Below are 11,325 nucleotides of genomic sequence, written 5' to 3' on the forward strand. Positions count from 1 at the left end.
CTGGCGCTGAGCGCGGCCGCGGAGCGCGAGGGGCAACGGCCGGGCCGCGCCCCCGCCCCGGCTGCAGCGGCTCCGAGCGCACAACCCTGCCCCGGCACGTCGGCGAAGGGGCGGGATGGTTTTCTTTTTTCCTCCAAGAGGCACGGCGGAACAGTGATAAGAGGAGCTCTAATACGGTTACCATCTCTCAGATGCTGCAAATGCCCTCGGAGATCTAGAAAACGGCAGGGGAGCGGGAAGGGATGAGGAGAGCTGTGACAACACCACAGTGGGTTCTCTCAATATTGGCTCCCCTCGAGTAGCGAGGCTTTTTTACATGGCCTCAGACTTCCACATCCTTTTTTCCATAAAATTACAGAGGCGTATACAACTGTAACAAATGTCATGGACGTCTCAAAGTACTGTTGTTTCCGCTTTAGCGCGGCTGTGGATTTTGTGTATAAAAATTCAGTAAATTCCTCTGCAAAAGGAAAGAAGCATCAGCTCCTAAGAAAGAACATGTAAGAAGTATGGTTTTCAAATCACACTGTAGCTTTTCTGTGTGCCCTTGCTAGGAAGCAGGAATTAAAGCAACAAGTTTTTAAATAGCTCTGTGGAAGGCTTTAGCTACTCTCCAGTTGTAACACCCATGGTACTTCATGCTCTGTTCCCACTGCACCAGGGGGTGCAGGGGGTTCTAGCTCACCTCCATGAATTGGGAATGTTTCACACCAGGCCCCCCCAGACTGACAAGAACAGGAACACCAGAGTTTTGTTTTAGCTCCTGGCTTTCACACACCTATGTCAGCATACTGTAGGAATCCACCCTAAAATTTGTCTTTAAGGGATGACTGAACATGGTCAATATGCCTATGTATTTTTGATGCAAATCCTTTCGAGCTGACAACCCTTTGTTTCAATGCAATATAAAAATGTCAGTCCTTCCATTCACTTACAATAAAAAGTACACAATCCAGCCACAGGTAATATTTTCACCCGTGAGAACACAAGAGGGGTGCAGTTCTGAGAAATACTGACTCAGAGAAAGACAGTAGCTGGTATTTTTTTCTCTTAAAAAATTTCTGCGCCAACTTCAAAAAGGGAGAGTTGAGACCCACACTTTTGGGCAGCAGAAGGCCATGCAGAAACTTAGCTGTTAGAACAGTTGCCGTGTGTGTAATTTTAAGACAGAGCAAACCACATTCAATCTACTGACTAACTGAAATGCTGGCCCCATTTCAGTTCAAGTCCCTTTCAGTTCAGCTGTCTTTTAGTGACATTGCCAAAAAAGGCTATCATCCTAGACTGAGTTACCTCAACTGGCCTTGCATGCTGTAAATTCAGTCAAAATTAGCATCTTCTCACCTTTAATAGTCCAGACTATAAAATAATTATACATTAATAGTATAAAGCCTTACTCTGTTTCTGTCCTCATCTGTCAATGAGTAATGTTTTCAGGGCAATCAAACATTTCAGTGTTCTGTCCTTAAATTCAGTGATACAACACTAAAACCATTTAAACATTGTAGTGCTGCCTGAGAGATCTTACAGGATATTATTTCTCAAGAAGCAGATTTACAGCTGTCAAAAAAGACAACTGCTTTTTTTTTTTTAGTAAATCTTTTCCAGCAAGTCACATGATAGGTTCCCAGTAAGAAGGAAACTGCATTTCAAGATGTTTACTGTACTTCCGTACTTTTATTCTTTCTGCTTAAGACTGACTAGAGCAACAGACACACCAAAAAACCTCAACCTAAAAACAATGCTGTAATTAAGTATTCTGAGAACATGCTGTTTCCTTGTTCAAGGTTTATAATTAAGTTAAATCATGTCTCATTTTCATGTCCCAGTTTTAGGGTTTGTTGTTTGTTTGAGGGTATTTTTAAACAAATGACATTTTTGCAGTTTCAAGATACGAATTTTAAAGGCTGTGTTTTAATCTTTTTAAATCTTAAGGCATAAAATAAGATAAACTGAGTACTTTCTTTTACTGTGTACTATATTAACCTCCTTTCTGAAATACCACAAATTTAGGCGGTTATTACAATTCTTATTTTACGATACTGCAAGCAGATATTCTTTATCAACTAAGACAAAAAGCTGAAGGCAAAACCATGTCTTTGGTTCTATTAGAATAAATTCAGAGCAGTTCCACTGTAGCTGCCCAAATTCTGCCATGTTAATCCAGATGTCCTTTGTTTCCAAATGCTATACAATCTCTATCATTAAAACAGGCTGCTGCTATTTTCTCTTTTCAAGTTCATGTTCAATAAGCTCATGTAAAGGTTTTAAACAAAAAGATTCTCACAGATTTGGATGCAGTACTTCAAGATATTACTGCCCCCACCTGTCCACCCTGTACCATTCTTCTGCTGAAGGTAAACACCTCTGAAGCCAAACAGGACTCGTGTTCACAGCAGCCTGTATCAGGGCATGCTCTCTCTTTTGGTAACTATGTGTTGTTGTGGATACCACCACCACAGACCATTTGTCAAAGATGCAATATCAGTGTATACATGTTTGTATGAGTGTAAATACCTTCAGGCAGCACAGAATATCCATAAAAAAGCTCCACAGTTCCTCAACATAACACCAGACCTCTGTTTTCTGACTGCACCTGCGGAACAGAACCACTGTGCAGAACAGTTACTCTCTGCACTGGAGTAAAGGTAATATGATGCAGGGAGCTCTCCAGCTATGAATTTCTAAAGGACATTATTCTGTACTTATCTTGAACTCCATCCAAAAGGATGTTAAAAATAAAATGAAAAAATAAATTAAGATTGCTTTTAGAGGATACTATTAATACATCACTAAAAGAGAATGTTGTAGTTGGTTATCATGAGCAAAATACAAAGTGACAATCTAAATGGTAGGCCTGAAGTTTCTTTCATAATTATGGCAAAGTCTGTAGGCCACTGCAAGGGGATTTCCTTAGCAAACAAAATTACCCAACACTAACAATCATGAGTAATTAAACATAAGTATGTAGAAGGGAAGCTACTGCTGCAGGCAAATGCTGTAATGGAAGGGGAAAAGCAAAAACTACGTAATAATAACTTTAAAATTTCAGAAGCAGAAAGACAGGTGATGCCTTCAGTATAACCTTCAACTTCATCAGGCATGCTGGGGCAAAAGCCTGTATTTGTATCTCTACATAACATCTTGCTTTAAGATGCACTTAAACCAAAGACTTAGGTGTCAGGTCACCACCTTCCATAGAACAGGCACAAAAAAGCCTAAGGATCTTCAAAGCCAGCATGACCGGATTTCTAAAGTCATGTTATTTAGAAGGTAGATTTCCCACAGCTTTTATTCTCTTCATTTTGTAAACAATTTTATAAATAGATTAGGATCAATTCAAAATTATGTTACACTGATCATTGCCATTTACCCTTTCTTTCATAAGCAGCAAAATTAGCGTCTTGTACGGTGCTGTCCAAGCTCCCCTTCAATTCTCATTAAAGCATACTTAAAACATATGGATTCTCTGGCACTTACAGAAAATAAGTAGCACAAATGCAGACATTATGAAACAGGTTGCTTAGCCTTTCTTAGAGGTTTAAAATTAGACAGTCATGTGTGACCACAGTACAATGTACAACTTGTCCCTGAGTGCCTAAAATGAAATCCCTCAACGTGGATATCTGTAGGTAGCAAACTTTTCCCCATGATGGAAGTTTGAGAGGCTTCACTGAGCCCATGCGTGTGGCACTGGACCAGCTGAGAGCAGGACATACCAGATAGATCACACTACATATGAAGCACACATCCAGCCTACTGTTTTAATGAATGTTTTCTATGCAGGTATTAAGAGAATGTCAACAAAGGTTTGTAGCTGATAAATTGGATGAGTAAATGTAAATGGATTTGGAGTTGCTGAAACAGCTGGGAGCTGCATTTCTAACTTAAGTGACTCCAAACAAACCACTGAGGCAGGTCAGGACCTCTGTTTCTCAGGCCTTCAGTGTGGCTAATGCTCCTGGCTTCAGCCACACTGAAGCCACACATTTCTACCAAAATGACTCTAATGCAAGTACCAGAGAATATTCAAAATAACTTTACTGAAAACTGTGGGTACTCAAGTGACACTTTTTTTTTCCTCTTGAAAGATTAATGATTATTTCATCACCTGTAAGAATTTCCAGAATTCTTAATCAACGAAGTTCTCACTGAATCAACTCAAGCCCCACTTAGGCAACAGCATAAGCCAAGAGCATGGCTACACAAGCAAAAATATCCACTTGTCTGAATGATTCCAGTGAAAACCCTTGTACATAACAGAGCTTCATCCTCATGCAGTCCAGGAAGCTACGTGCCCTATCACTTGCTGCACTGGTACAAATGTCTCAGGAGTAACATTTACAGAAACTGACTCTTGCACATTTATGAAACAGGCATACTTTAATATGGGCTCTATTTTTTTTTTCACAAATTACTTCATACATAAACAGCACTAAAAATACTACTTTATATATACACCCATCTGTTAAAAAGATGCATTATGTGCTTGATTCTCATGGCAACAAAAAGGAAAAGACTACTGCAGTATACAAACAGTACTGGAAGGATAGAGAATATCTCAAATTGGAAAGTACTCATAAGGATCATCAAAGCCCAACTCCCTTCTCCTTGCAAGACTGAATAAAGCTAAACCATATGACTAAGAGTAACATCCACATGTTTTTTGAACTCTCTCAGGCTTGATGCTGTGACCATTTCCCAGGGGAGCCTGTTCCAGTGACCAACCACCCTCTCAGTAAAGAACCTTTCCCTAATATCCAACCTGAACTTCCCTGACACACCTTCATTTCATTTCCTTGTGTCCTCTCATACTGTCTGACTAGATCTCTTGTTTTGGTACTAGTCAGAATTTTAAAATTCTGATATTTTCACTGGAAGAAGGGAAGGCAGGCAGTAGTTTTATGGCCTGAAACATTTAAAAAAGAGCCTTAGGGATGTGAAAAGAACCTTGTCCCTTCAGCTAAGTCCTTGGTGAAAGAACGGTCCCTTCAAGAAGTGGCCATGCTAAAATATTACTCACACATTCTGTTTACAGCTAAATTCTCAGCCCAGTGGATCCAAATAATCAGGTGCTCAAATTAGTCCCTATGCCTTTGATTGCTGCTACAAATGTCACTGTTCCATGGAAGAACTCTTCTCAACATGAGGACTATAGATAAGCACAAAGGAAATAGCAGCCCATAGAGAGGTTCTAAAAGCCACAAGAGATCACTGCCTGGAATAAATCTCCTCCCAGATTGTTTCAGCAAGAGCAAAGATCTTCAGCTAGTCTGAACTAGTCTAGATCTAATGAAAGGACAAAAGATACAATATAACTCCAATTAAACCTTGTATTAAACACTCAGCATACATTTTGATGTCTACAGAACATTTCACAGAAGTGCCACAATATTCTGAAGGTATTTAAAGTTTTAATTAGTGCATTGAAGAGTGAACAGCCACCTAAGCTTTTGGCACTTTCTACATATTAGCAAAATAAACAACATTCAGCAAACAACCATTTCCGAAGGTATGGCTTTCTTCATCACAGGAAGCTATCATGACTCCAGAATGTTATTAAGCACTTAGAAGGTTCAAGATGCAAAATTATCTTGAGTACTTATCTGTCAATAAAGGTTCTATTATGTTGATTCTCTCAGCATATTTTCAGTACAGTTTATCAACAGTGGTCATATTGAGAAATAGAGTTTTAAAGGCCTGGAAATGCCCTGAGGAATTTCAATCACACCAAAAATATACTTAAAACTATTTAAAAAAGATATTTTAGGAAACTTAATCTAATGAAGTACCTCAATATGCGTAGCAAGTTGACAAGTAACGATTTTTCCACAATAATCACTTTGGAGTACTTCACATCTGGTCAGAGACATGAAGGTTTACTTGCAGGACAGAAGGGTACAGCTAAGCTTCTCCTGCAACCTCCTGCTCTCACAGTTAGCAGTGGACAACTTAATGCTGACATAAGAAAGACACTGCATGACTAGAAAGTCACTCATTGTTTAGTGAACATCTTGGTGGTAGCTTAAACTTGGAGGCTTTTCAAGACCTCTTTTGTTGCATTCTCTCATTACCAAGCATGCTGATGCACTGTTTATCCTTCCAGCTTCCCAGCAATGACCCATAATCTAGTAACCACCAACTATTACTGCTACTTCCTCCTAGCAGAACTCCGAGAAGGGCTTATCGGTTTGCTGCAGCTGGCTCAAAAAGTACAGTTGGCTGCCCTCTTCTCTGTCCACACCCTAAATTATTCATGATGTATGTGTCAGCATATGCTTCATGGGAACTTCTTTTTTAAACCTCTCTGAGGCTTACAACATTGAGCTTTCACCCTTCACTCTGTCTCTGTATATCTGCACTCTAGATTCCTAATCTTAATACATACATGACCTTTGTTTTACCTGTACTCACGTAACTTAAAAACCTAAGGAAGTTTCTTAGTCTAGGAGGGCTGATTGGTCAACTATAACCTATTTCTGTATCTGGTCTCCTGCCCTGGGAACCAGAGATGTAGCTTCAGTTGAACAGCAAAGGGCAACTTCTCACCTTCCTTTTTTTCTCCCCTCCCACCCCTCATAAAGCACAACATAATGCATGTGTAAGATATTAAGATGCCATGCCAGTCACATTAAAAAAAAAAAAAAGGGGGGGGGGGGGGGGAAGGCTGTTTCAAGTTAAATTTTGCATCCAAAGATTAAGGTAACTGCTCAATGCTTCTCCACAAATCTGTCTTTTCATGCTTCCACACTGAAAATTTGGAACGTTTTCCTACATCAGTCTTATCAGTATTGGAAAGAATATCATGTGCAAAAATATGATTCAGGGTTACCTACATCTTTTCAAAGCTTTTCTCATATCATTTATAGTTAAACCAAAAAGAATGCTTTTTTACTTCTTTCTCAGTTCATAAACAAATAGTTATGGTTATGAAAATTCACATCCTTTGCACCAAATGGTAATTCTGAGTGTAAAGTGCAGCACATACGAAGTAGAAGACAAAAAGAGCTAAGTTAAGTAGCAGCCATCTACCTACCTCCTGTCTAATTCAATTGCTATTGATTGTGGGATGATACCTTGAAGTGCTGCTTTCAATGAATTTGGAATGGATTCTCAGGAAACATAAATCATGCTATAAACAATAACTTAAGAGATATCCTCATGAAATACAACTCAAACTGTAAAAACAGAGCAGTTAGTACAACCAACCAATAAAACCAGGGGATCACAATTAGTTTACACAAGTTCTACCTCTTAATGCTGGTTAGACTCATCATCTGCACTTGTGCACTGGTAGCTTGTTACTGAGCTTAGACCAGACAGACATGCTTGAGAGGTGCAATACTTTAGATATTGAAGACCACCAGTCCCAAATACTAAATTCAGTTCTTCAGCCAGCACTAATCCATTCTAGAAAAATATCACTGCCATGTTCCACTAAGTTTGTTACCTAAGAACTCTTACAATCACTAACAGTGATCCTCTCCTCCATGTTCTTCTGAGTACAGACACAAAATCTAGAACCTTATGAAGAGATCTGGACCTCTTACTCCAACAAGAGCATTCCAAACCTTTCAGTAGGAAAGAGAATAAAATAATGGTTATATTGAATAGACCCTTCAATTACTGATGTATCTGTGAATTAATTTTCAGCATTCACAGTCAGAGCAGGATTAACACTATGGCAAGTAATCTGCAAAGCTTGTTTTAGCAAAAGTATCCTTCCCCAATGAATTAACAGCTTCACACTGAGCAGTGATCTTTGCCAGAGCTGTGACAGATATTCACTATTTACCTTCATAAATTTGCCAGGAAGAACGGATTATAGACTCACATTACGTTCTCTATGTAAGATTGCAAATTGCAGTTCCTCCTTTAGATATCAAGAGGATTAGAGTTGCATGTTTAGTAGAAAGTTCTGTTCTAGAACATTCTCAAGAAAACCCCAATAACCCCACAAAACAAAACCAAAATAAACGGAACTGGAAAAATCCCCCCAGGACTCATGACTGAACAGTTTCTTTTTTGACTTGCATCAAAGACTGTAAGATAAGAAGTGCTCAGGCTTACTTGGCCAGAGGGAAAAAAACAAAACAGGCCTGACTTACAAACAAGCACAGGCTTCACTTCTCCTCAGCACACATGAACTACTATACTCAGTGTCTACAAATGTTTTCTAAGAGAACATCACCTCTTAGGCAGCTCTTCAAAACACAGGTAACAGCTTAATTTTTGCATTCCCTCTAATGAAACATGAGATCACATCTGAGACTAAATTTGAGTCAGAATTCCCAACCCAGATAAAACTAAAGGCATTTTGAAATTCTGTCTCCAGAACCCTGGTCTGACAAAGCAGCTGGAGCAAAGCCAGCAGCCCAATTCTACACCTAACATTCCTCCCATGAGGATAACCTTGTATCACCATCTTCCAAGCAACTGTTCATACTCTGCACATTAAGTCTGTGATGGAACAATGTACAGTTAATAAGAATATTAATATTAATGAAGTTTAGGCAAAAGCCAGAATTACCTAATCTGCCAAACCTAGGATTCCCTAACTACAGAGCTTGAGTATTTCTGCTTGAAGCTCCTGAAGGGGAAGCAATCTCAGCAGAAGCCATTTAAAGAGAGGAGCCTACTCTTCCTGAGCACAGGAACAACCCCAGAGATCAAAGATCAGTATTAAAAGCTGCTGAAAACCAATATATTCTGTTCAACTGTATGTCCTGATAAAGCTTTGTCCTAACATGAATTAAAATTCTTCACTGTTCAAAGATAGTCAGGTCTCACCAATACTTCTAATGCATAGGCAAAAATACCCCAAACAAACAAAAGCTATTTTGGGCAAACAGGTATGTTTACCAGAGAAATTTGCAAGTATTACTTTACACACAGCTGTCCTATCAAATTCACTGTTTCACTTCTGGCACCTATCACTATGAAGATTATGCTTGTCACCTCTTCTAACCTACCCAAGGCACACAGCTGCTCTAGAAATAGTTACAGCCCTTACTCCTGCTCATGTGGAAGCTACTGAACTCTTCCCCCACAACTGGTTGACATTAAACCAACCACTGCAGTACAGAAAAAAGACACTGACAACTTTGAATTATCCCTGCAGAAGACTGAGTGCTTGTTTGTAAATGCACTGCAGACCAAAGTTACTTCAGAATTAACTGCTGCATTAACCAAGAATGCTAAGTCAGCTTATGGGCATCAGCTAAACCATCACAAACAGCAATTTAGAAACTGTTCTACACTACACGCACCTGCAAGAGCTTGTCTGTCTGCACTCCGAACTGGTTTTCCAGTTAAGGGTTATTCTGAATTGCTATCCTGTCAGACTAAGATGGACACTTAAAATTATAATTTATGAACTTTCTTATTCCAGATTATTTTGAAACCATCTTTGATTATACTAGAATGCATGAACTGACAGCAGCCCATTTTCACTTCACAATAATACAGTCAGCTTTTATCTTTACCTTCTGTACCTTCCCTTGATATCATGTATTTAGAGGTTTTTTTCCTGTGTTCCCATGCTTTCTCTGCATTAGTCCTGCACTGTTGCCAAAATACAAGCCCTCAGCTTTATACACAAAGTATTTTAGCCACAATTCCATCTGCCTTTTAAAATATGCAACTGCCTATCATGACCTGAATCCAACTGTTCTTCAATTTATACCTACTTTATATTTATATTGAAGGTCCTGGGGTAAAATATTATCCATTCAATGACAACAAGAACCAAAGACCAGAAAGCAGATAAATCCAATCAGAACCTTTATTTTTTCACATTTTAAGGAATTAGTATAGTCTGTAGTCTAGTAAAATAACCTTCATACTTTAAGATCTTTTATTGATTGTGCATTATCTCATTCCATTCTTCCAGTACTAATTTGTTTAAGTAAAGATAGTTTTGTCTTAGTCTCATTTTCATGTATGAAACTACAAAAGAATGAGGGAAAAACAACTAACTTAATGGTTTTTTTGACAGCTATAAACACAGCAAGAAATCTTCAGCTGAATTCCAATTATGCTCTAAGTTTTACTAGGGATATGCAGACTGAAGACTTCTGATTCACCAGCCACATTTGATGGACCCAAGGTATCTGCTTCAGATGATAATGCCTGTTAAAACATTATTTTTTAAAAACAATGAAGAGTTTGAAATAAAATTACTAGAGAGAACAATTGAAGGGAGGCTGCAAAAAAATAATACAATGGAGTTATTTAGAATATTTCTGGCTGTATTTAAACCCTCATGTTATCTGATTAATGCAAACTTCTGCATAAACAACTACCCAACCTAATAGGACCGGTACTCTACGTCTCCATATCCATCTACTAACTGGCTGTCTTTTTATTATTTGCCAGACTTTAGTTCCATACCTCCACAGCAACCAAAGCTTGTTCCTGTGGTCTGCTTAAAGCCAAGTTTTTCAGAAAAAGTATCTGTTATCTTCCTATAAAACTATGCCACACTGCAACTGAGTACAATGTTTTTACTCAAGCATGCAAAAACGTGTGTATATTCATTTTATAACGAATACAGATGCTGTGTGCATCAGAAGACAGAAAAACCAGGAAAATCCCTACCAATGCTACAAATCAAGTTTTCCTGCATCCTTGGAAAAAACTTTTTTGTGCTTAAAACCACTCAAGGTTTTTCAAGTGAAACTTAACAAACTGATTGCAAATAATGTTGTTAAATTCAAACCCCAATAAAACACAGCAAGCAATCTTTAAAACATTGCAGAGAGAACACTGTAGTTTCTTTCCCTGTTACATGGCTTGGCTTGACATTTTGTTCTCTATACTCACTCTCAAAAGTCTTTGAAATAGAGGTAGATTTTGTTTAATCCAAATTTTCTAGCATGAAGCTGACCCTGCTGAAGCTATTACAGCATTTACGTGACAAAAAAAAAAAAAAAAAACAAAAACCAAAAACAACCCACAGCAGAACAGGAAAACTCACATTTCCAAACCCTTCACTTCCTACATTAAGTTCCAATGGAAAATTTTCCACCCTCCCTATGTTTCAAAGGAACCAAGATCCATTATGTAGTTTTTAGACTACCTGTGGTTTTGGTAGGTACTCACTGAGGTAATCACCAATTAAGCTTTTTTTTTTTTTATAAGTCTTAGAATTCTTCTTCACCAAGAAGTTGTTTCTGGTAGTTTCTGTCTACCAGCTCCTCCCCTTGCCCCCCTGCTTGAAGTGGAAGCCCAAATGTAACTTGTACAAGAAGCCTGCACCAGACAGGACTGGTGTCTGCTTCAAGGACAACACACCTCCCATTTCCACCTTCAGAGTCCATCTAA

This window comes from Vidua macroura, chromosome 4 (assembly GCF_024509145.1).
Source record: "Vidua macroura isolate BioBank_ID:100142 chromosome 4, ASM2450914v1, whole genome shotgun sequence".
NCBI classification, from domain to species: Eukaryota; Metazoa; Chordata; class Aves; order Passeriformes; family Viduidae; genus Vidua; species Vidua macroura.